At 45.0% G+C, this 25,405-nt stretch overlaps 1 long non-coding RNA gene across 1 annotated transcript; it reads right to left on the reverse strand.

Moving 5' to 3' along the window:
- On the reverse strand, positions 1 to 25,405 carry LOC115279487. Its single transcript, XR_003903465.1, has 4 exons — positions 24,589 to 25,405; positions 22,808 to 22,903; positions 7,625 to 7,707; positions 1 to 345 (listed from the first exon to the last, which is right to left on the reverse strand). It is a non-coding gene; the product is annotated as an uncharacterized LOC115279487 (long non-coding RNA).

Consider the following 25,405-nt stretch of genomic DNA (forward strand, 5'->3'; position numbering starts at 1 on the left):
TAAAGTTGTAAAAAGACATGTATTTCTTCATTCTTGCAAAGAAACCCAAGTAAACTCCATAAGAAGCAGAGGCTCCGGATTTCTTCTTTGTGCTTCACAGATCTTGATCTACAGAATAGGTCCCCATATTTCTTCTTTATCTCTATGTCAGTGTGCTAAATGCACCATTCACAGTGTCAGCCCCTTCTGGCTTAAACTACTGGCCTGTAATTCCCTGCTCAAGGAAGTAGCACTTCCAGAGTCACTGATAAGGGGAGGCTTCTGATGGAACCCAGAAGGAAATCTGGCTAAGGGATTCCATTAGTGGCCTGGTCAGTGATCCCTGAGGTAGCCTGGAGCAAAGTCCTGAAAGAGAAAGAAAGAATAACTAGAAAAACCATAATAAAAGTCCCCTGTAAAGTTCAGGGTGGGGGTGATGGGGAGAATTGACCAACCACCAAAGAAAAGAGAATAGAGTAAGAGAGGAAGAGCAATGGAGGTGCCTAGATAGATACCATCTATTTCATCAGAAAGACAGAAAATAGAAGTCCCTGCATCCAGGTGGCTCCTGGCAGCATCCCAATCCATCCCAGGTGGGCAAAATTCCAACCTTCAGGAATCCATTCAATGGTCTCTTTCTTTTCTTTTTTTTCTTCAGTTATTTATTTATTTTTGAGAGACAGAGAGAGACAGTGCAATCAGGGGAGTGTCAGAGAGAGAGAGGGAGATACAGAATCTGAAGCAGGCTCCAGGCTCTGAGCTAGCTGTCAGCACAGAGCCCAACGCGGGGCTTGAACCCACAAACCATGAAATCATGACCTGAGCCAAAGTCAGACGCTTAACCGAATGAGCCATGCAGGCACCCCTATGGTCTCTTTTTCATATGGTGGCCTGAAGAAGAGTGTTGCTGGCAATGCAGTGTCTCACCAACACACATAGGTGAGGAGGACATTCAAGCCCTCCTTGCATTGGCACTAAATTCCTTAAACATTTAAGCAGATAAGTAGCCAGTGACATTGGTATGACCTCTAAAAATGTACACAAAACTGGGAAACCTAGAAAAATTTACAGCTTCCCCCAAACCTAGAAGACCTTAGGTCAACAAGTTTAAAAGGAACCCTATAGACCATTAATTCATTCAACTCTCCAATTTACGGTGAAGTGACTGGGGTTTTTTTAGCACTAAAAAAAATGCAAGTGACAGAATATCAAATTTCTTAAGAAGGAAAGTCATGTTTGTCTAGTTTTCAGTTAATAGCTCTCCTGTAGACCTTCCAATCACATTCCTCTTCTTTTGGGGACGGGGATGCAGTGAGATGAAGTGCAATATGATTGTTACAAAAATCAGACAAACAAATCAGTTGCATGACACTGGACAACAATCGATTTTTGTTCCACTTTCAGGAGACCAGCTTCCTTTAGAATATTGCTCTCCCCACCCTTCCAGTCTTGTAATCCCAATTAAAATATCCTAACTCCCTGGCAAGCAGGTGGGTAAGAGGAAGAACACATGACCTTGGCCAGCCAAACAGGAGACCCAGTTCACCTGACCACCGTTTTTGATCCAGGAGCAAACATGTGACCTAAATAAAAGTGATCAGAATCATCCCTTAGGGTTGTTTGGGTTGGAACTGGAAGAAATGAGACCTAGCTTTTCAGGTCACAAAGCTGGTAATATATGAAATTAGGTTTTCTAGGAGATGACTTCCATCTATAAGGGAGGGGATAGTTGGAGAAGCAGAGAAGGGCAATGAGGGTGTGAGCAAATTACCTTACTGGAGCCCCAAAAGCATGGGACCACAGTAAAATGTACTTTAGCACATCATCATCTATTGACTTCCCTTCCCTCTAGTCCCTCAATCCCTCTCTATGAAGTGTGGAACTTTGCCTCGATATTCTGCAGGTGTTCTCTTTCAGGCAGATAGAGAATAGAGAGAGCTGTAGATACAGAGAAAGAGATATTATCCATATGTGTTCTCCTCTGTGTAAATGGGAAAGGGTAGATATAGAAGACTACAAGTTGATAGTTTTAGATTAGAAGCTGAATCAAGAATAAGATGGATTAATCATCAACACTGATGATCACACACAAAGCTTAGGTAGAAAACCGATTCCAAAAAGTGTTACAAGATAATGCCTTGGTCTACAGTATCCAGAGGAAAGCTGAGTGTGCAGACTGAATGTCCTTTCTCCAGAAAGATAAGCCTTCGAATAATGAGTCTAGTTGTCACAAAATGGAATAATGAAATAACTGGAGTAGGCTCCTCTGTGACTAGGACTCAATGGTCATGGGAAGCAACAGGGAAGGAGGTAGAGAGGGAAGGAGAATGGGAGAAAGGCTTCCTTTTGCATTTTGAGGACTCAGGTTCTGTTCACTGAAATCATAGAGCACAGGGTCACTAGAGAGCCAAAGTCCTCAAGTGGAAATGTGCCTCCTGGAAGGCACCTCCTGATTCACTGACCTTTGCTAATTATCAGGGAGGCTAGAGCACCACCTTTGGATGCCTGGGAAAAATAGCCTTCTGATAAAAACTTGACTTGCTGCTCATGATTTGAGGTCTTGCAGCATCCTTCTGCCTGACTTGACTCTATCAGTAAGAGTCCATGGCAGGCAGGACCACACTAGACTTCTCAACCTTTCCAGCTCATTTAAATTGCGACTCTCTGGTGTCTAAGTACCAGATTTTGAATCCTAGCACTGTGGGGAATAAGCTTCGGAATCCCCTGAGCTTGCATGGATGAGTTAACAAGGCATAAAGAATTAGACAGCCACAGGAGGAATGCACCCAAGCTTGGGTAAACAAAATGAGGTAAACAGGGCAAAGGCCCAAAATATAAGACAAAGATATAGGAATAGAAAAGCCTCAGGATGAAAGCATCAAAAATGAGGTCAACTAGATTTGGTGTTCAGGGCAGAAACACCCCCCACTTACTACAATAGCAGAAGCCTGCTTTCATGGGAAGGTAGGAACAAAATAGATAAGTAGGTAAACAGGACTATGGACTGCAGCAGTGCGAAGTTGCCCAGAGAGGAGCAAATTAGCAAAGAAAGGTGTTGACCCTGAGGTAGTATTCTCCGTGTCTTTCTTGTCCCTTCAGCCAATTTAGGTCAACAGAGGTGGTACCTCATGTCTGCTGTAAACAACGTTTCACGCAACACCAGAAATCTGTTTTGTATGGACCCAAACCCCTAACACCACATGTCTTCAAGTCCCCCACCCCCCATGCCCATGAGTTAATGTTCATGGTTTCACTGTCCTTTTGTGCATGCCCATCACACTTGTAAGCCTTCTGATCCTAATAAAAATGGAGCAAGGGCCCTTACTTGGGGTTTTTGTCTTCTCCAAGACATTTAGCCTCTCTCCCATTTGAATCCTGCATCCCGCTCTCTTGCTGAACAAGAGAGAACACCAGACCCAGAGTCTAGGACGCAGCACCCCATTTTCTATATGTGTAACCTTGAACAAATAAATTCAGCTATTCGTCTGCATTAGGGCCACAATAATACCTGAGAGCATTCTGGCAAAGAGTGAAATTACTGTACGTAGCCCAGGCCAGGCACAGAGCTAGCAAACAGTAACCATTGGGTCCCTTCTTCGAGAGCTGTGTCCTTTCCACTGGACTGAATGTTTCAGAAGGCATGGACAATGTCTTAGTTACTTGCCGCTCACATTTCCTGCTCAGAGTTAAGTGCCAATTCTTTAAAATTGTTAACGATGAACACCGGGAGCAAGAAGTAATGGCAGAAGAATAGAAGACAGAATAAGAAGAACTATAAAAAGGCATTTTTTAAAAAGGTTTATTTATTTTTAGAGAGAGAGTGTGTGTGTGTGTGTGAGCAGGGGAGGGACAGACAGAGGGAGAGAGACTCCTAAGCAGGCCTCATGCTGTCAGCACAGAGCTCAATGCATGGCTTGAACTCACAACCATGAGATCGTGACCCAAGCTGAAATTGAGAGACCGAAGGAAGCTTAATCATCTGAGCCACCCAGGTGTCCCCAAAGGCATTTTTTTAAAGCAAAGGATTTAGGCCATTAGATCATCATCAAGTTTGAGGAGGGAAAAAAAGATGTCAAATAGCTTCAAGGGTGTATACATATCCCCAAAGTCATCTAGTTGTACACACAAAATATGTACTACTTCAATCGTTTTTTTAAAATACTACATCCTTGCCTCACAACAAAAGCAAAAAATAAAAAAGCATAACAAAAGTCCTAAAATAAGAAGACAGGCAAAAATAGGACTATAGTTATGACAAGTGCGTATTTTTAGGTATTCCTACCAGAACTGAGCAAATGTGCAGTGTGATTCTTTTTTTCACAGTGTTTTATGGGGCACAAAGCACTTTCTCAGGTGTCAGTGGATTTGTCCCTCACAAAAAAATAAAGTTAAAATAAAAGATGGGGTTTGCCATCCGACTATTGATTTCAACTCAGGTCATGATCCCAAGGTCCTGAGATCGAGCCCCACAAGCGGGGCACGGACCCTGCTTAAGATATTCTCTCTCTCTCTTTCTCTCTCCCCCTCTCCTCCTTTGCCTCTCTCCTTCACCCTGTCTTGTGCATACATGTCTCTCTAAATAATAATAATATTAAAAGATGGGACATCTGGGTGACTTGGTTGGGCTTTGCCTTCAACTCAGGTCATGATCTCACTGGTCAGAGTTCAAGCCCCATGTCAGGTTCTGTGCTGACAGCTCAGAGCCTGGAACCTGCTTCAGATTCTATGTCTCCCTCTCTCTCTGGCCCTCCCCGACTTGCACTCTGTCTCTCTCTCTCTCTCTAAAATAAACAAACATTAAAAGTAAAAACAATTTTTTAAAAATAAAAGATGGGTCAGAGCAGAGATAGTTAGTCCATACCAAGGTTATCAAAGCTTATCTTCTCTTTTGTTATAAAATCAAAACATGTTCAACCACCCCAAGTTTCTCTAATTTTCAAAAACATCAAATGTCCTCTCATATATTAACCATTTCTCTGTTGTTGGATACTGGCTGCGTCCAAAGTTTTACTGCCATCCCTAACTTTTTGATACATATATATGGGCAAAGAGCTGTTTTCCACCTTTTTCTTGTATGTTATTCAACAGTTAAGTTGTTTCCAGAAGGGCTGTGCCCTTGCCTACTCACGTGCCCAGACCCCCTGCCTACAATGATCACTGGTCAGTAGGACTCATTCCAGATTCATTTTCCTGGCTCACCTCAAGCATCGCCTGGCCCATACCTCACAGCTGAGTAGTGAGACGCTCCCATACACCCCTCCCTGGTCCCCCCGACCTGATGCTACCGGGGTTTTGGCTGTAATGTGGGTTGTTATGTATTTGACTAGAGGCTCTCTGGTACCATGTGTTAATCTCAGTGGAAGTGGAAGCCCTTTAGGGCTGGAAGGCACCCCGACCATGTTCAGGGCATCGTCTGCATCCTGGAAGAGCCTCAGGGCCCTGGAGCAGTGGGGAGCATTCCTGCAGAGCATCCCTGCCTCTCCTTCTCCATTTCACCCCTGAGCTGGCTGTTCAGAGCACACAGCCAAAAAAGGCCAAAGCTGACTTCAGCAAACGCCTCCCTGCCTTTTCCTCCCCTGCCCCACCCCCCAGAGGGTGTGATAACTGGAGGGAAGGGCTCACCCACCGCGCAGCTAGAATCCCAGTAAATCATCCATTTCATAGGCAATGCTCAACCCTGGGGCCAACGAGGAAACTTTTTTCTGGGTTGTAGCAAAGGATGGAAGGAAGAAGAGACCAGCCATAGATTGTAGCAAGTATGCTGACTAGATTATTTTTAATGTTTATTTACTTTTGAGAGAGAGAGAGACGGAGAGACAGAGTTTGAGCAGGGCGAGGGGCAGAGAGAGAGAAGGAGACACAGAATCCAAAACAGGCTCAGAGCCTGACACGGGGCTTGAACTCACCAACTAGGAAATTATGACCTGAGCCGACATCAGCCGCTTCACCGACTGAGCCACCCAGGCGCCCCTAGGCTGACGAGGTTATGGTAAGTACCAGGGTGCAGGGATGTATAAAGCTCAGAGCCTGCCCTCTAAATCTACAGCCTAATGGGCATAAGGTGGTTTGGTGTCAACCTTTGACAGGTGCGGTGCAGGAAGCCCTGTTTCACAACCTTTGCCGGTGTCTGTGGTAGATACACTCACCGGGCTGACTGTGTTACTCGATTTTCATTCATTCCCAATCAATGCTTAGATGCTATCTCAAGGGTCCCAGAATCAGTCTATGCATTTGACTTTTGCTTATATCAGTCCCATGACTAAAGCCATAAAGTATGTTTTTGAGCAGTTCTAGAAAAGTCTCTGCACCAGAAAACTTAAAACTTTGAGCCGAGGCTGTTTTTTTGTAATGCTGATGAAATTTCATCTTTAGGGTTCTTCGCTTACACGTGCTCCTTCTAAATATATGTATCTTTGCATAGCTAATTTTGTGTTTCGAATTTTGTATGCTTTTTTTTTTTTATAAAAGAGACCAGCCTAAACTGTATAAGCTTGAGACTCCATCCCTGTTTGATCTTGTCAGAGTTTCTTTTGTTCTTTAGGGTCCACATCAGAGTGTAGAGTATCTTATCCACTGTTCTTTCTTGTGAAACACAGGATCTTCCTATAACACGGACTCTGACTTAGTAATTGAGGGTGCAGGGCCTGAGACTTCATTTCCAACAAGCCCCATTCATGCTAATGTCTGCGTGGCCCTCACATTACTGTAGCAAAGTTCTTACGACATAGTCTACACAGAATCATCCTGTGAGTCCAGCAGAGTTTTCCCTTGGACAGACACCTTGTTTGAGATTACTCCCTGTCTTACCACTGAGTGTGGTTAACTCCCAGTGTTGTGCTCCATCCTGTAATACTAACCCCGTATTCACTGCCTTCCAACCCAACCTGCTCAGACTCTCAGATTCCTTCTTCCATGAAGGCCTCTTGATTATAGTCAGACCTGATACTAAAAATCATGACTGGGTCAAGGTGCTTGGGTGAAAACAGTGGAATTCATTTATCCAGTTAAAGCAGAGACGAACTTATCATAGGGCATGAAGTACTTTACAGAAGTCCGAGGAGGTAAGCATAGATGTATTCTAACAGGAACAACTAAGCCAGGAGAGATGAAGGATTTTCCTTTTGGAGACCCCGTTGTTCATTTGTCTACTGCTCAGTGTTTATGATGCTAGAGACCAGAAGGCAAGTCAGTCTTCAGACCCTGGAGAACCAAACATGCCAACCACCATGCATGTCAAAGGCTGCAAGTTCCCTACCTCTGGCTGGCATCTCAACTGGTCCAGTACAGAAGCCGGGCAGCAGAGAAGTCCACAAATGTGATGTTTGGCTTCCTATCCCTTTAGAACAGGAAGACAGGCTAGAAAGGGATGTCGAGTGGGCCAGTCTGCAGAATCTGGACACTCAACGAATGTTCTTGCATAAATGAATGGATGTAGTCTGATTTCATTTGTTCACTCGTGGTTCCTGATCTCCCTAATAACATCACCTGAGACAGGTCTTTGACTTACTGGATTGCTCACTCTGGCTCTACTCTCCATGTGACTATTCACCTCTAAAATCCATCACCCACAGATGACAGTATCTGGGTCCCTGTAGCTCAAACTCTCAGGAAAAAGGAAGTTTTCTGGGTCAGGTGTCAATCTTACCTTCAATTTGCTATCATTACAAGGGTTGACGTGGTCAAAATCTGATATCATCAACTTGCCTTTCCTCCTGGGAAGGGAAATTTCTGAAAGAAAAGGATTTTCAAATAATAAAATTCCCCTGGAGGCTGTCAGATATAATATCTGAGCTCAGTTTTAAAGGAGGAATAAGCCTTCCCAAAATGGATGAAGGAGAAGACCTTTAGAAGTACAGCAGACAGACACAAAAGCATAGAGCCTTAAACTAGTTCATCAAGCATTTTATGATAAACTGGGTCTTTTTTTCCTATTGAGTTCCAAATATCTTTGCTAATATTTGCCTTCCCCAAAACTTTCAAAGCAAATATTAGCCCTGTTTCCACAGTGTACCCTGAACTTAAAAAAAATAGTTAACTCTTATCTCCACCCTTACTCCCTTCATCTTTCTACTTCTTCATAAGCCTCTGACAATTTTTAGGCACATTATATGATCTCATTAAGAGTTCCTCCATTAGGGACACCTGACTGGCTCAGCGGGTGAGACATGCAACTCTTGGTCTTGGGGTCATGAGTTCGAGCCCCACATTGAGGGGTAGCATTTACCTATAAAAATAAAAAGTTAAAAAAATAAGAGGTTTTAAAAAAGTTTCCTCATCTATAAAATGGGGACCACAGAACCTACTTCTAGGTTACAGTGGGAAGCAAATAGAATAATGTATGTGGAAATACACATTGAACCCTAACACCCCTGCATAAATGGCAGTGATTGAAATGGTGATTGTTTTTCTAGCCCAGATTTTTCCAAGGCATTAAATGTGCCTCTTGACATTTCCCAACTAATCCCTCTGTGCCCCTCAGGCGACAAAGGACACAATACAGGACATGACTCTAACGAGCATCATTGCTTCTGCCTGTGCTGGCTCATCAAGTCTGCTACAAAGCTTGGTCCAGATGCTGGGCCTTCACCTCTCAGCCCTCAGCGGGGCCTCGTGCACACTCAGCCTTTATTCCTGGGACCATCACAGCTGCTCACCAAAGAACAACCTAAAATACAGTCTAGGCTAAGCTGGGGCCAGCACACATGCTTTGGGCTTCTATTGAGACTCAAGGACAGTTAAAGTCGGAAGGACCTTAGATTCTCTAATCTTGCTGAAACTCCAGCTTGCCTGTTCTTGGCCAATGACACCAGCAGTTACTCCGTTACTCTAGCCAAAAATCTGATCTTTCTTTTTTGCCTGTCTTCCCCTTGTCCATCAGCAAGTTCTTTTAGCTCTGCCTACAAAATATGTCCCAAATATAATCACTTAATTAAAATCCATTGCTGCCCACCAGTTCACGTCAAGCCATCATCTTGCCTCCACTGTTGCAATGCCTACCAAACCAGTCTGTGTTGACATGCTTGCACTGTAATCCAGTCTTGCGAGAAGCTAGACTTCTTTTAAAAAATCAACTCAGAGGGTCCTGCTACTTACAACTCTGCCATGGCATCCCACTGTAGTTAGGTTAAAATCCATGGTCTTTTCCATGGCGGACCCTTCCTCCCTTTCTGGTATCCCTCTTTTTCCCCACCTTCCAACCACATTGTCTTCTTCTGTTCCTCAAACAGGCAGAGCTCTTTATGGCCTCTGGCCTTTGCACTTTGAACTTTTTGTTGCTCCAGCTTGCATAGGGTGGGTACTCTCTAGGGGTTCGGGATGGATGGATGGATGGATGGATGGATGGATGGAAGAATGGATGGAAGAAAAGAAGGAAAGTAAAGTGACATCTTATAACCTCTGAGGTTTTATTCTCACAAATAGCACTATTTGTATACAGGAAGCTTTGAGGAACTTGGATAAATAAAGTCAAGGAAAGTCAAGGATTGGGGAATCCAATTTTTAACAACGCTGAGAATGAGAGGCCAGATGTCAGGCAGCTTCTTATTCGTCCTGGCAGCCAGGGGGGAGACACTGAGATCTTTCCAACCAGAAACCAGAAACTGCCCTGAAGGAAAGAAGTTGTTAAAGCCAAGGTAAGTCAAGACAGACTCAGGGGCACGGCCTTTCTCCCCAAACAGCACTTCTGTTCCCTCATAATAAACCAGTAGACTGTATCCCTGACAATAATGGAAATTCAGAGCCTCTAAGAAGCCATTATTCACCTTCCAATAAAATAAGTAGAAAACACTGAGGTCATTCTCAGCTGTAGAAAGCAGATCAGAATAAAGGATCATCTTGAATTGGGGCTTCTACACATTGCTATTTCTTTCTCTTTCCTTAAGTGTAACTTACTTCAAACTAGAACATTTAATTGCCTTCTAACAATACCTTGAGTTAGGTCATAGACCAGAGAATATAGTCCTGGATCGTAGCAATCATTGGCTTCTGCAAAACCTAACCAAGATCTTCCAGGTTCTCACCCCTACCCCCTCCCACTATCTCTTCCCAATTACAGTGAACTTTGAAGTTGATATGAAATATTCAGGATTGAGTATCAGAAGGGTCCTTCAAATAGCAAAGCACCAGAGTTCTGTATTACCAAATCAACTTCCTTTTTCTCCTTTCAAGAAGCATATTATTTTTTTAAATTTTTAATGTTTTTATTTATTTTTTGAGAGAGAGAGAGAGAGAGAGAGAGAGAGAGAGATACAGAATTTGAAGCAGGCTCCAGGCTCTGAGCTAGCTGTCAGCACAGAGCCTGATGTGGGGCTCCAATTCACAGACCATGAGATCATGACCTGAGCTGAAGTTGGATGCTCAACCAACTGAGCCACCCAGGTGCCCCACTAGAAGCATATTCTTTAACTTCCTAGAGTGGAATGGGAAATTTAGAGTGCAGAGGCAAATTGAGTAGGCTTTGAATTCCTAACTCCACCACCATCCAGCTGTGTGACCTTGGAAGAGCGAATCTCCTTCCCAGGAATCACGTGTGAGAGGGAAAAAACAGCAAGGCTAGGAGGAAAAAAATATGAGAGACCATATGTAAAGGGACCTAACATGGTCCCTGGCGTGTAGCAGGTACTGAAGAATATATCCTTCCTTCCCTCCACCCTAATACCAAGTATTCCTCTCAAAACCCAACCATTAGCCCAGATGCATAGTCCAATATAAAAGAATATGTTTTCCTTTCCTAAGACAACTTTAAGATGAAATGAGCTATCATCACAGTTTTCTGTCATGATTGATTGCAGGCCAATGAGTAGTGACTCCAGAGCAGCATCACTGAGGAGCCAGTTGGCCCAGGTTATAGGCTGAGTTGGCACTTACTTTCTGTATGCCCATGACAGATTATATAACTTCTCTTTGCCTTAATCTCCCTTCTGTAATAATACAACCATCATCATAGAATTATTGTAAGCATCCATATGAGTTACATGTGACATACTCAGAACAGGGCCCAGGATGTAGCAAGTCCCATAGAGGAGGGAGTTAGGATTATAGGACAGCTTCACGTTATTGAAATCTCCACCTGTTCCTGTTTTCTGTCTCTCACTTGGATTGTGATTACCCTTTTGTAGCCCAGAGGTATCTGCACACACTTGGGGTAAGGTAAAGTCTCCCCTGCGTTGGGGTGGGGGTAAGACTAAATGATGCAGGGAATAGCCAATCTAGTGATGGAGGTTGAGTTCAAAGTAGATCAGAGCAGGAATGCCCTTTTGTCAGTAGGTCTTGGGCTTTCTTGGAACTGGATTTCAAGGAGTCCAGAAGTCTGAGCTGTGCTTCTAAATTATCACCACAAAAAATAGGTGTCGGGCAAGGAGTGTTGGGGCCTCAGAGACCCAGACAGCATACCAAATTTTACCATTCGGGTTACCTAGCTTTGGGTTGTCCTATGCCTGTATGCGTCTTGCTATTTTTCAGCTAGCCAGCTAGGCTGTTGTCTTCAATTCCAGTTCCATACTGCAGGTAGACATTGCTTTATTAGCAGAGGATTGAGAAAAAGTCTGAGGCTGCATCTGGATTCACCAGGAAAGGTGGCCATGACTGACTGATATACATCATCCAGGTGTAAAAAGTTGGGGAGCGGGAATAATGGGTCCACTGGCCTGGTCTTCCTTGGTCTGTGCCATCCTCCTTCAGCGCCCTGCCTTGACCCCTGCTGCAGCATCAGAAGTGATGAAGTAGCCAAACAGGAATTCATGTGACTCGGGGTGCCTGGGTGGTTCAATCAGTTAAGCATCCAACTTCGGCTCAGGTCATGATCTCATGGTTTGTGGGTTCAAGCCCCACATCAGGGTCTGTGCTGACAGCTCAGAGCCTGGAGCCTGTTTTCAGATTCTGTGTCTTCCTCTCTCTCTGACCCTCCCCTGCTCATGCTGTCTCTCTCTCTCTCTCTCTCTCTCTCTCTCTCTCTCTCTCTCTCTCAAAAATAAATAAAACATTAAAAAAAAAAAAAGAAATTCATGTGACTCAACCTGACCTGATAGGGGCCCGGCTCTCCATAAAATAATAGTTTTATCATGGGTTTCAAATTAATCTTCTCAAAATATACCTCTTGTATCCAGTCACTAGACAATCTGTGGAGAGTGACTATACCCTCTGCATTCAGACCTAATTGTCACAAGAAGAACCCAGGATGTCACATTCTTGTCTTTTATGTCTAAAAGAGCCACAAGGCAGGACTAAAACAGAGACGGAAAGCTCGGTAGGAGCATGCGCGTTAGACTGGCTGGCTTCGGGTAGTGCTGACCCTGCCACTTTACCACACGTGGGCAAGTCACTTAACCTCTCTGTGCCTTGATTTTCGCAGACATCAGGTGTGTAAGAACAAGAGTATTTCCCTCAGAGCATGGTGAGCATCACATTAAATATAGAAAACCCTTGGAATAGTGCCTAGTGCCTAGTGAGCACCCATCAATGACAGCTATTGTAATTCTGAGGAACATAAGCTAAAAGGATTTTTCCTTGCCTGCCACAACTTGAAAAAATATGACTAAAAAGAAGAAAAGTATTAGAGAAGCTATAACAGAGCTAGATGCTGATGGAATCTTGGAAAAAGAGCATCTCATCCTATCCTATCGCCCTCCCCCATCTGAGTCAGCACCAACCCCTCCTTCATCTGAGTCAGCACCCTCCTTCCCCATCTGAGTCAGTACTAAGCATGAGAAAGAGGTTTATCATGGAAAATCTCTGAAAGACTTGTGTTCCCCTCCAGACACTTGCGCTATCTCCCTAAGTGGGTTCCCACGAAAGGAAGTGTGTCCCTGGAGTTGATCTCCCCATTGAGCCAGTGTGGGGCAGGACTAGGCTGGGAGAGGCCCCGAGAGCCCCCTCGGCTTTCTCACAGCTTGTGGGAAGTGGAGGGAACAACTCATCCGAATCTTTACTAGGAACTCACAAAGGGCAAAGCAGGAACAGAAGAGAGAGCCCTCTGGCCTGCACAGTCCTCACACTCAGAACAAAGAGATGAGAGTCAGCCATTACCAGGCAGCAGATAATCCATCAGTGCTGAGTTGTGTGTGACTTGTGAGTCACAGTCTGGGAGGTTGGAGGTTGGAATTTGAACGGGGCTTGGGGAAGTTGGGAGAACTAATGGGTTTAGAAATTTGGAGGGGAGGCTGGAATTTGAAGGACTGCTATGTTTGGTTTAGGATGCAGTATATCAACACTCAATCTGCAAAACGTGGCAGTCGGCCATGGGTGACTTCGAGATGGTGACGACTGTCACTCACGGGAGGAGGACCCTTCACATTTTTCTCTGCACCATTGAAGAGCTGGTTCATTCTGGCTCCCCACCCCTTTACCCACACCCCTTCTTTTTCAGGATCTAATTTCTCAAAGGCTCTCCCGTCACCTCTACAGCATTTGCTACTGGGCTCAGAACCACCTGCATCCATTTCATGGGTCAGGAAGTAGCCTGGCCAAGAGGTGCCACCTGTGAACAGAGTGGTCCTGGCCTTCCTCACGTGCCTGCTCATCTCCTACCCTCCACACAGGAGATGGGACACAGGAGGACGAGGAAAGGAAAGCCTGCTACCAACTTTGGTGTCACCACCACCACCAGCTGTGTGTTCTTGAACCAGAGTCTTTATCTGTGACATAAACATATTGGACCTCATTGTAGCCAAACTTCTTGGGAGCTCTAAGAGTCCATGATTTTTGTCATCCACTCAACTGCCACTTCACCTTCCCTGCACTGCCCCTGCTCTCTTCTCCCTTTGACTCCTGCTCCTCCATGCACTTGGCACTGGGAGTGACCCATGGCCCATCCCTGACAAAGCATTTTTCCAAGCTAGACTCAGAAGAGCTCATGCTGGCTGCTGTCACCTCTCGCCGTCTCCCGCCATCTCCTGCCATCTCCTGGTGCCAATCCATGATGGCCACGACATTTGCAGAAGACATTTTTAGAATGAGCCCTGTGCAGAGGGATAGGATTGCATAATCACTCCGTTTTAATGAAGGAGAGAAGGAGGGAAAGAAGCAATGATATCTTGGCACAGATGCAAGGTTTTAATGAATTGTTGAAGTCAGAACTCTCAGTGTGCAGAGTCAAGACAAGACACAGGGCCTGGTGAATTTCTCATTTGCCATGGAAATACATATGGGAGCATTGGTGCCCAAACAAGATTGTTTTGACTGAATCAACTAGACAGTTAAGTTAGACAGCTGGTCAAGTCAATTGACTGTTTACTTTTATGGGCTTGTTTTTTTAATCTAACTCATTTACCCACTAAATGCATGGTTATTTTCCTAAACTGGATGAATAAACAAGTATATAGGTACCTTTCGAGGGTTTGTTCAAATGTTCATTTCACTCTGGTTCCAACAGTTAAAAGTGAAAACCCATGGACTGTCTCATGAAAACTCCTAACATTGTCTAAGTACTTCCCTTGTCACGTAGCATTTCTCCCTTGGAATTTATCTCCCTTCTCAGTCCAGAAGCTCCTTGAAAGTAAGATTCATGCCCGATTCATATCTGTCCCCTTGACAGTGAAGTTTTAATGCCAAGAACATGATACACATTTAATAAATGTTTATGAATGAGTGAATGCATGAAAAGTACAGGTTGGCATAATGTGAATCTCTTTAGAAAAGTCTTGAGTGCTTAATTACTCCTTCATTTATTCAACAATAAATGCTAAGAAATTACTAGGTGCCAGCTACTTTTCTAGGTACTGGGAAAACAAGCAATAGATCAAAGAGACAAGAGCCCTGCCCCTTGGGCTCACATTGTACTCAACTATTGTTTTTAAACATCAATGCCCCCAGAAGGAAAGTCAGTAGGTCTCTGGAAAGACAAAGAAAAAGTGTATCATGTGGCACCATTTGGGGATCCCAGCAAACACAAGGACTCTCTTCAACCTTCCTAAGAACCACAAGGCTTGTCCAATCTGGTTTGATAACCTCTGTCAGTTTTTGTAGGAGCCACTCGCTTTCAACTCCATTCGACTGATAATGTTCACCATGAACTGGGTGCAGATGCCTGAACTTGGGTGACAGTGCTATTGGCTACTATTTAGTAGAGACCAGTTCTGTATCAGGTGCTGTACCACTCCCTCCCCATACAGTGCTGCATTTCATCCTCATGCTAACCATGGCAGGAGCAGGAAGCCAAGGCTTGGAGAAGTCGCACAACTTGCTTTTGGACTCAGTATATAGATGAAGAGGGGAGAATTTGAAGGTCTCAGAAACGTTCAAAAATGGTTTAACTCTGGGGCACCTGCAGGGCTCAGTCAGTTAAGCATCCAACTCTTGATTTTGGCTCAGGTCATGATCTCACGGTTGGAGAGTTCGAGCCCCTGGGTCATCGAGCTCTTCGTTGACAGGGAAGAGCCTGCTTGGGATTTTCAGTCTCTCCCTCTCTCTCTCTACCCTTCCTCTGCTGATGCACATACATTCTCTTCTTTTTCAAGAATTAATAAACATTTAAAAATGGTTTAACTCTAAAACTAAGAAAGAAAAATGCTAGATATTACTGTGGCAATTCATGGATTTTTGAAAGATTTTTATTTTTGTCTTTTCTGTTTTCAGTTTAAAAATTACCCTTCAGGAACATGTATTAATTTGAAAATTTAGACATAAACATTAAAGAAACATTTTAGCTATAATGTAGTGATGCTTCTGATAGGGCTCATACAGTAAACAGCAATATTTTTAATAAAAAATTTTTAAATACAATTTATTGTCAAAATGGCTAACATATACTGTGTAAAGTGTGCTCTTGGTTTTTGGGGTAGATCCCTGTGGTTCATCGTTTACATACAACACCCAGTGCTCATCAATGGAATATTACTTGACAGTGAGAAAGAATGAAATCATGCCATTTGCAGCAATGTGGAAGGAACTGGAAGTACTATGTTGAATGAAATAAGTCAGTCAGAGAAGGACAGATATCATATGTTTTCACTCATATATGGATCATGATTCAAAAGCAATTTCTAAGGAAAGTTCTGGAAATGGGTAAGTTAGTCCCTAGACTGTATGAATTAGAACTCACCATGGGACACCAATTCTCTGGATGTTGGACAAATGTCTCATGTTTTTAAGTCATAGCTTGAATATTTTTCCCCAAGTAGACCAAAGACAAGAAAAGAGCTAGCCACTGACTCAGCATGATAGAAACAATGCAGAAATGGGATTTAGGAAGAGAAGAAACAAAAATTAAGATTCCACCTAACTTCTGATCCAACATTCTAGAGAACAAGTGTGGCGCTTTAGGAAGAGCACAAATCTTGGCATTATAAGTGACGCAGTCCTGGGACTCAGTTTTCTCACCTGTATCATGGGATAATAACATCCTGTTTCTTAGGATTTAAAAAGTACCTACAGTGCCTGGTACTATGCTTGGCATATTCTGGGCACTCCTATTATTTCATTCCAAGCCAGCATGGACACACATGCAATAAAGAACAATGCTATTCACATCCCACTTTTCATATCTTCTTGACTCTTTTGTGGAAATGGGCAGAATGCCAGAGTAGAAGTGGGAACCTTTTGAACCTCAGCTCAGGTGTTGATCTCAGGGTGGTAAGTTCAAACCCCGCAGTAGGCTCCACGCCAGACATGAAGCCTACTTTGATAAAAAGTGAGGGAAGCTTCTGGGGGGACTGCTCCAGCATCATGCTCACAAGGCCAGAAAAATCCCATTCCTTAGAACAAAGAGAAGTGACAGCAGCACTTTCTCTTCCAAGGTAAAAATATAAGTGCCTTCAGTGTGATGCGTCCTCCACTCCAGACTTTGCAAAGTGGCTTTTATGAAGAATTTCTGGAAGAAAAAAAAAGCCACTCATTCGGTTCTCTTAAAAATGAAACTTAACAGTGTTTTATAGGTTCAAAAGGTTCCCACTTCTACTCTGGCATTCTGCCCATTTCTTTAGAAAATGTAAGTGCCCATGAAAGGTTTCAAGGAATGTCTCTCCCCTAACTTCTCTGTGAATTTCTCTGATGGGCCATAAAAGAACAAGGCTCTCCGGTCCCAAGTGGTGGAAGCCAAGAGCCCAGATATGGTAGCTGGACTGAGAGCTATAGGACACCAGAGACACAACCTTCTACATCAGCAGGAAGATTTTCTCTGAAGTCCTTGGCCCTGCCAGGATGGTGCCTGGAAGATGCCCTTGTCCTTGGTCACCCTACCTCCCAGACACACCTTTCTCTTGTGTTTTATCTACTAAGGCGATGGCCCTGCTGCAAATTGTTCCACATGTAAGACACACTGGACATTTTACTTTCCACCGCCCCCCCCCACTTTTGTACCTACCATCCTTCTGCCAAGAATGCTTTCTCTTTCTTCCAAGCAAACACCAGCTTGTCTTCCAAGGCCCACTTCACCCATCACCTCTTCTGTGCAGCCTTCCTCCAAATTTTGAGATCAAATGGATTAGTTCTCTACTCCAGCCTCTCACAGTTTTTTAATCTGAAATCTTATCTTCCTTGTGCACCATTCTGTTTTGAAAAGTGAGGAGCAGATGCAGGAAAGAATGAGGGCATTAAGGTTGCTGTGGAAAGCTTTCTCTCCACCATTTTTCTGTATAGAAGATTCTGCCTAAATAGGCTTGGCCTTCTGCCTTCGCACCTCCCCATAGTGGTGGAGTGAGTGACAGAGTTGGAGGACAAGTCCATTGGCCTGATGTCTAAAGAAGCTGGAGGGAGCCTAACAAACACCACGATCATTATCCGCTCGAGCTCTCCTTCTATCTCCTTGGGACCAGTGAGAAGCAGAGATCTGGGTGTGTTCTTGGAATCCTCAAAATTTCCCTCCAATGGGCTCTTTCAAGGTCTAGGCTGGAGGAACTAGCAAGCTCATCTTGGCTCTTAAACTAAGCAACATCTCCCAAACTAAACATTATCATTAATCAAGAGAGGTTTTGTTTCTCCATAGTCCTGCCTATTCCGCCTCATTTTTCAACTGGTTGGGAAGGCAGGTGGAAAGAGAGGAGTGCTATATTTTGCATCGCCTGGAATAACTGCCTGGAGCTGCAAGTTGGGGCTGCAGGATGCATAAATGAACTTACAGCATGTGTCTGTTTTGCTTGCCTGTCTAGCGTTTATCCCATTGTGTTGCACCTGCTTGTGATAGGAAGCACAGGAGAGGTGATCAAAAATGAAGGCCATAAGCCCAGTGGAGAACAAGACATTTCTGAGTAAGGAGCTCTGGTGTTCCTAAGACAGGTTCATGCTGTGGGCATAGGAGACGCTCGTGCATGGTTGGAAGCTAAAGCATCAGTGGGAAATACCATTCCCCATACAAAAGGTGACAGAGACCTTCCTTCCACTTATGAGAGCGTCCACACTTCAATGTGGAAGATTCCCGGGGGGAGCTGCTGCTTTTCTGGGACTTCCCATCCATGCTGACCTTGTTTTCAAAGTCCTGGAGGTGGTGAGCCTCCTTCTCTGACCTCACAAGGTTGATGCATTTTCCCCCATGCTCCTTTGCCATCCTGTTGGGTGACAGTCCCCTGATGAGATTCAAGGCCACATCCTGGACATTTTAGCCAATCTCCTCGGCAAGTGGCTGATTGAATTCAGGGCAATGCTGACGTGCGCGTGGGCAGCCATTTTCCCCATAATCACACCCTCCTCCCAAGCAGAGACATAACCCCCAGCCCCATGCTCTGTAACAGTTCTGATCAAATTCTCCCGGGCTTCAGAGTTACACAAGCCTCAGTCAGTAACAGTCGCCTGGCGTAAGGACAATAATTTAGGAGAGAGGTTATAAGAGAAAGAGATAGGAAGTCAGAGACTAACAGTAAAGAAATAGAGGAAAGTCAGGAGGACAAAAGGAGAAATTGAAAGCTTGCAATGGATGGGAAACAATATCCTCAAATGAACCAATGGATGGGAAACAAAATCTTCAAATTCCCTGTGGCTCCGAAATGTTCCTGACCCTCCCACCTAAAACACCTTGCCACAACTATCCTCCTATTTGTAGCATCTTCTATTTTCCCATTTTAGGAGAAGCCACAATCCTCAGCCCCATGACAGACAAGACATCCACCCTGCTCCTCCAGGACAAAAAGAGAAAGACAGACCCTCTTTGTCACACTTGCTTCATACCCTCCCTTGCACCCTCAGGAGTAGCTAATCTAAGTGGTTCCAATCAGAGCCCCACCCATGTTTCCTTGAGGTATCAGCGAGCTAGAAGTTGTCATTTCCTACCTGGTGCAGCCTGCCTCCGGTGCTCTTTCAGTGCCTGACTCGGGATTGTAGGAAGGGCGCCCCTTCTACCTCCACGCCCCTGGGGTGAGTCCACCTGCTCCGGTCTCCCTTTGGGTGGACAGTGAAGGCCTGAAATTGTCTGTTCTTCTTAGTTTACAAGGTAGTCCTGCAACACTGCAGTTAGTAGGCTAGGAGTCCCCTGCATTAGAAGACCCGCCCCTCCTCCCAGACAGGCTACAGAGTCTGGATGTGAGGAAGACATATAGCCTACTTGGGCCCCAAGACCACAGCCTCCAACACAGTGTACCATAAAGCTCGTACTGTGAGGCTTACTGGGCATTTTCTTGGCACTATAATAATGGACGTCTTTGATCCCCATTCAGTGATCATGGGTTTTGACTTGGTTGGGTTACAATAGCAGTCCTCAGCCTGGGGCATGCACCAAAACAACCAGAAGGGCTTGTAAAATCAATGATTCTTAGACAACATCCCCAGAGTTCCTGAGTCAGCAGGTGATGGATGGGGCCTGAGAATGCACATGTCTGACAAGTTTCCAAATGCAACTGCTGGTACTGATCTGGAGACTGCACATGGATTAAACACAGGAAAGGAGGAAAGATAGCCAACATCTTTTCATTAATACTCACTACATTTGTAATTACTCCTGGAATGATATTTCTCCTTCCTCGCTCCAAAAAGTCCAGGAGGGCAGTGACTTTGTCTATCTTGTTTGCAATTGTGTCTCCAGCGCCTTGCACAAATTAGGTGCTCCATGATGCTTGGTTAATGCATTAGACTGAGCACCTGTCCTTAGTAATGTGGACACCTCGGGGGCCCCTGGATGGCTCATTTGGTTAAGCATAAGCTTCCAACTCTTGATTTCGGCTCAGGTCATGATCTCACGGTTGGTGAGTTCAAGCCCTGCATTGGGGCTCTGCACTGACAGTGTGGGGCCTGCCTGGGATCATTTCTCTTCTTTCTCTGCCCCTCTGCCCTCTCAGAATAAATAAATAAACTTTTTTAAAAATGGGCCATCTCTATCCCACAAGAGCATTAGCTCCTGCCACAAGGCAGGGAGGTCTTATTACGTGGAACTCTACCGGGAGAGCCGAGGACACACCGTAGGCTTCAGCGAGTTCCCCTCCTGAAGCTGCATGCAATCTGGGCATCATGGCCTCCGTGTGTCCATTGGATTAAGTCACACTTTCCCAGAGGACAGATACCATATGTTTTCATTCACATGTGGAACAGGAGAAACGTAACAGGGAACCATGGGAAAGGGGAGGGGAAAAATAGTTAAGGAGAGGGAGGGAGGCAAATCATAAGAGACTCTTAAATACTGAGAACAAACTGAGGGTTAATGGGGGTGGGGAGAGGGGAAATGGGGTGATGGGCATTGAGGAAGGCACTTGTAGGGATGAGCACTGGGTGCTATATGAAAACCAAGTTGACAATAAAGTATAAAAGGGGGGGGGGAGAAAAGACATGCCTTCCGTTCAAACTGGAAGAAGGTAAGAGCAACAGAAGGAGATATTTCCTTGCTTCGTCAGTCACGTGACCGGGTCAGAGCACTATGCCTCCTGCTTCCAGCCCTTGGTGAGAAACTGTGCTCTGCATTAAAGCTATTGCTATTAAAGCCGATGGCAGTAATAACGCCTTGTACATTGTCTGCAGGGCTGCTAACAACCAGGCACGCCGCTCCCTCCTCAGTTTGTTCTGGCTACATTGGAATGCGGCTCAAGCTGTGATGAAGGGACGCTCTCAGAAATAAATCAGATTTGGTGCAGGAAGCCACATCTATATTTCATGTGCCTGCTTCTGCAGGACTGCCTCAGTAATTGGTTTAAAAATATCCATGACATCTGTTGATTCTTCTACTTTTAAGTGTGAATATTTATCTTTGTCTTTTTCGCAAAACATTATGCCGCAAAGCGGAGAAAGGGGAGAAAACGTGGCAATAGCTACAGCTAAAAAGGCTTGGTCCCTCCCAGCACTCAGAGCTCAGATCGATTTGCTAGTCAGTCTGACCTGATTCAGAATCACGGCTCCCTAGGACCCTTGTAGGAATGAAACAGCCTATAAATATACACATGGCATGACTGCATGTGAGCACTCACTTGTATGGATGTCAATAATTTCCCAGCGCTGAGATGCAGGTGTTTGTAATTCCAAATCTTTACATTTGATCCCAGAACTAAGGGACCCCGTTGGAGATACCCAAACAAAGCCACGCTCCATCTAACTCTCTCACTTGGGGAAGTCATTCTGGAAAACTTCAATTGTGCCCTGGCCTCAGTAAAGGCAGATGTGGGGTGCCTGGGTGGCTCAGTAGGTGAGCATCCAACTTGGGCTCAGCACGGTTCGTGCCTAGCTCAGAGTCTGGAGCCTATCTTCAGATTCTGTGTCTCCCTCCCTCTCTGACCCTCCCCTGTTCACACTCTATCTCTCTCTGTCTCTCAAAAACAAATAAAATGTAAAAAAAAAAAAAAAAAAAGGAAAGTCAGATGTAAAATGGAGGTGATAGACAGCCAGAAGTAGAATCCAGATTTTTTTCATACCTACAGTCTATGCCTTGATGCATGACTGAATCTTGCCCATTTCCTATCATAATGTTTGACTTTTTCTAGTTCATTTCTAAACATGCCCATATGTCCTTTAAAATAAAATTCATGAGGTACCTCCGTAGCTTAACCAATTTAGCGTCCAACTGTTGATTTTGGCTCAGGTCATGATCTCATGGTTTGTGAGATCGAGCCCCATGTTGGTCTTGGCACTGACACTGAGGGGCCTGCTTAGGATTCTCTCTCTCCCTCTCTCTCTCGAAAGAAATAAATAAACATTTTTAGAAAAGGTGGTAGATTTTTTAGAGGAAGGAAGGCATAGGCTCAGGGAAATGGGAAGCGCATGGACATTAGATCCCCATGAAAAGGGTGGGAAGTCCATAGGGTCCCAGGGCTCCCTGACTTTTATTCCTCTTGTGTTTTCAATAAATTTAATATGCCATTAATTCCCTTTATGCAACCACTCTGTGCTTAGAATCCCTGGAGAAGTCTCTGTTTCCGAGATGGATGGACAAGAGTTCTCTTCCCAGTGCTGCCACCACAGATGACTTCCCTTGAACTGGTGACTCCCCTTCCCAGGGGCTCAGTTTTCTTATCTGTCAGACATGGGGAGGGGAGTTGGACTTAGCTGAAGCTAATTTCTCCTCCAGCTCTGGCATGCTGGGAGCCGATTAAAAACAAACAAACAAACAAACAAAAAAGAAAACATTCACTCTAGAAAAGTTCCTTCTGGCCTCTCTCTCCTCACTCCCCGCCCTCAAGGCTGAGGGGGTCTCCTTTACCTCGAAGTAGCCAGCTCCACACTGAGAAACAATTTTTCCTGGTGAAATTGTATTGAGAACCATGAAGAAGTGGATGTCAGATATGCTCAAAGGTGCCAGTTCATCCCCATTCCATTTTCTCTAGAAACTGACTTAACGCCCAAAAACATTTCAGTACGTGGCTACCCGTCTATTGCCTTCTCCCCAGTGAAATCAAATAGCTTTCCCTGGACCTGTCCTTAGCCTACTCCAGAAAGATCCATGCAGGCACATTTGGGTAAATGCGAACACTGCATTGCTGATATTTCTTACCTTACTTGCTGGCAGAAGGCAGCAGGCAGAGGAAAGAGACCTTGTGGCTTCCCTGGATTAGGTTTGAGTCCTGCTTGTATTCATCGGCTAGAGCTCCTGTAACAAATACCATAGACCAGGGGGCTTACACTATAGACATTTATTTTTCATGGCTCCCAAGGCCAGAAGGTCAAAATCAAGGTGCCAGCAGATTGGGGCTCCTAGTGAGGGCCCTTCTCCTGGCGTGAAGACAGCTGCCTTCTTGCTGTGTCCTCACACGCACAGCAGATAGCAAGTGAGTCCTGGTCGTTCTTCTTCGTGTAAGGACAGTAATCCCATCTTAGGGGCCCCATCCTCATGACGTCATATAACTCTAATTACCTAGTTATTACCTTACCTCCTAAGGTCCTGACCTCCAAATCCCATCACGTTAAGAGTCAGGGCTTGACCTATGCTTTCTCCATAGCACCTGCTTTCTCCCTTCTTATCTGTGGTTCAGCCTACACGTCACCTCCTCCAGGAGCCCTTCCCAGACACCTCTCTCATTCCAAAGTCACAACACTAGGTGTGTCCCTTCATGTCACTTCCTTCAGTGTAACGGGTTGTCGGGTGGCAGAATTTACCCAGCTTCTCAATAGGCCGGATGCTCCATGAAGGTGAGAACACGTATGTCATCCACCGTTGTGACCCGGGTCCCAGCGCAATGCAACATAAGATGAAGAAAGGCAGGGCCCATGAATCTGGGACTTTGGATAATTTAATCAACCTTTCTGAGCCTCATTTTCCTTGATAACAGTCACCTCCCTCTGCTATTATGAAGGTAAATGCAGTTGTGCATGGAAGCGGTTTGTCATTTGGAGGGACAGCTTATTGCAGGGAAGGGCTTGCACTTTGAAGATGGACAGATCTGGTTTTGTTTGTTTTAGATGTATGGGTTTTTTTTTTTATTTATATCCAAGTTAGTAGGCATATACTGCAATAACGATTTCAGGAATACATTCCAGGGATTCCTCCACTATGCATAACACCCAGTGCTCATCCCAACAAGTGTCTTCCTCAATGCCCCTTGCCCATTTAGCCCATCCCCCCACCAGCAGCCCCTCGAGAGACCCTCAATTTGTTCTCTATATTTCAGTGTCTTATGTTTTGTTCCCCCTCCCTGTTTTATATTCTTTTTCCTTCCCTCCCCCTATGTTTATCTGTTTTGTAACTTAACTTCCGCATATGAGTGAAGTCACATGATATTTGTCTATCTCTGACTAATTTCGCTTAGGATAATACCCTCTTGTTCCATCTATGTTGTTGCAAATGGCAAGATTTCATTCTTTTTGCTGGGTAATATTCCAGTGTAGGTATAAACCACATCTTCTTTATCCATTCATCTGTCAATGGACATTTGGGCTCGTTCCATAACCTGGCTATTGTCGATAGGGCTGCTATAAACATGGGGTGCCTATGCCCCTTTGAAACAGCACATCTGCATCCCTTGGGTAAATACCTAGTAGCACAATTGCTGGCTCGTAGGGTAGTTCTGTTTCTAACTTTCTGAGGAAGCTCTGCACTGTTTTCCACAGCGGCTGCACCAGCTTGCGTTCCCACCAGCAGGCGCAGGACAGGCCTGGTTTTGATCCCTGCTGCCCCACCGACTAGTAGTGTGATTCCGGGAGGTGACTTAACCTCTCTAAGGCCTTGTTTATTTTTTACCTAAAATGGGAATATCAATGCTTAATTCACTGGGCTAATATCAGTCATAAGTGAAACACGTAGGGCAGTGACCGGGTCCCCAGAGGGGTGCAGCAAACCTCCGCTCCTTCCGATAGACTCGAGGCAAGAAGGTCGGCAGGCAGCCATCTCGGGAGGGATCTCGGGAGTTCCTGTTAGAGACTCAGAAGGTGCAGGGGGCTCGACCTAGCTTCCTGCATCCACCAGCATCCCGCCTGCCCCTGTTTGCTGGCAACGTTCTTGCGTCATCGGGAAGATGCAAACAAGGCAGGCCTGGCCTCTTTGTCCCCATCAATCCACTGCACCGTGGCGCGCCCGGGGCCTGCAGAGTGGCTTCTGTGTCGGCACCAGGGACGGGATTCAACCCAGCAGTAACAAAACTGTGACTCGCCCACCTGCAGGTAGGGGAGTTTAGAAACAAAACTCCTGCGTGTTTTCCTGAGGTGCAGGCACTGCTCTTTTCTCGTCTATGTGACGTCGAGAAAAGTTCTCACGTCGGGGAAGAAAGGAAGGCACGGGGACGCCAAGACTTCCTCACGTGATCTCAAAGGTCTCCTCAGTTGGTCCCAATAGCACCATGCAGGTGGTTTTAGGGGCCCGCCTCTTGTCCTCTCTGATTCCTGTTTTTCTTGTGTCGTCCTTACAATAGAGACTCTCCTGCTTCAAGAACCAGCCACAGACCACATGCTGAACTCGTAGTATTGCTTTTCTCTACCACACCCGATCATTGGTATGCTCTTCAATATGTAGCTCAAGACATAAGAGCCTGGAGAAGGGGGCAGCATGCCAGGGTCCACAGGTGTGAAGCAGGGGTTATGCATCCTACATTCTAGTACCCATTATGCTAAATTCCTGCCTCCAGTATTTTGCTCAGCAGAGAAAAGTGCACAATGGAAC

The sequence above is a fragment of the Suricata suricatta genome, chromosome 15 (genome assembly GCF_006229205.1).
Source record: "Suricata suricatta isolate VVHF042 chromosome 15, meerkat_22Aug2017_6uvM2_HiC, whole genome shotgun sequence".
Taxonomy (NCBI): domain Eukaryota; kingdom Metazoa; phylum Chordata; class Mammalia; order Carnivora; family Herpestidae; genus Suricata; species Suricata suricatta.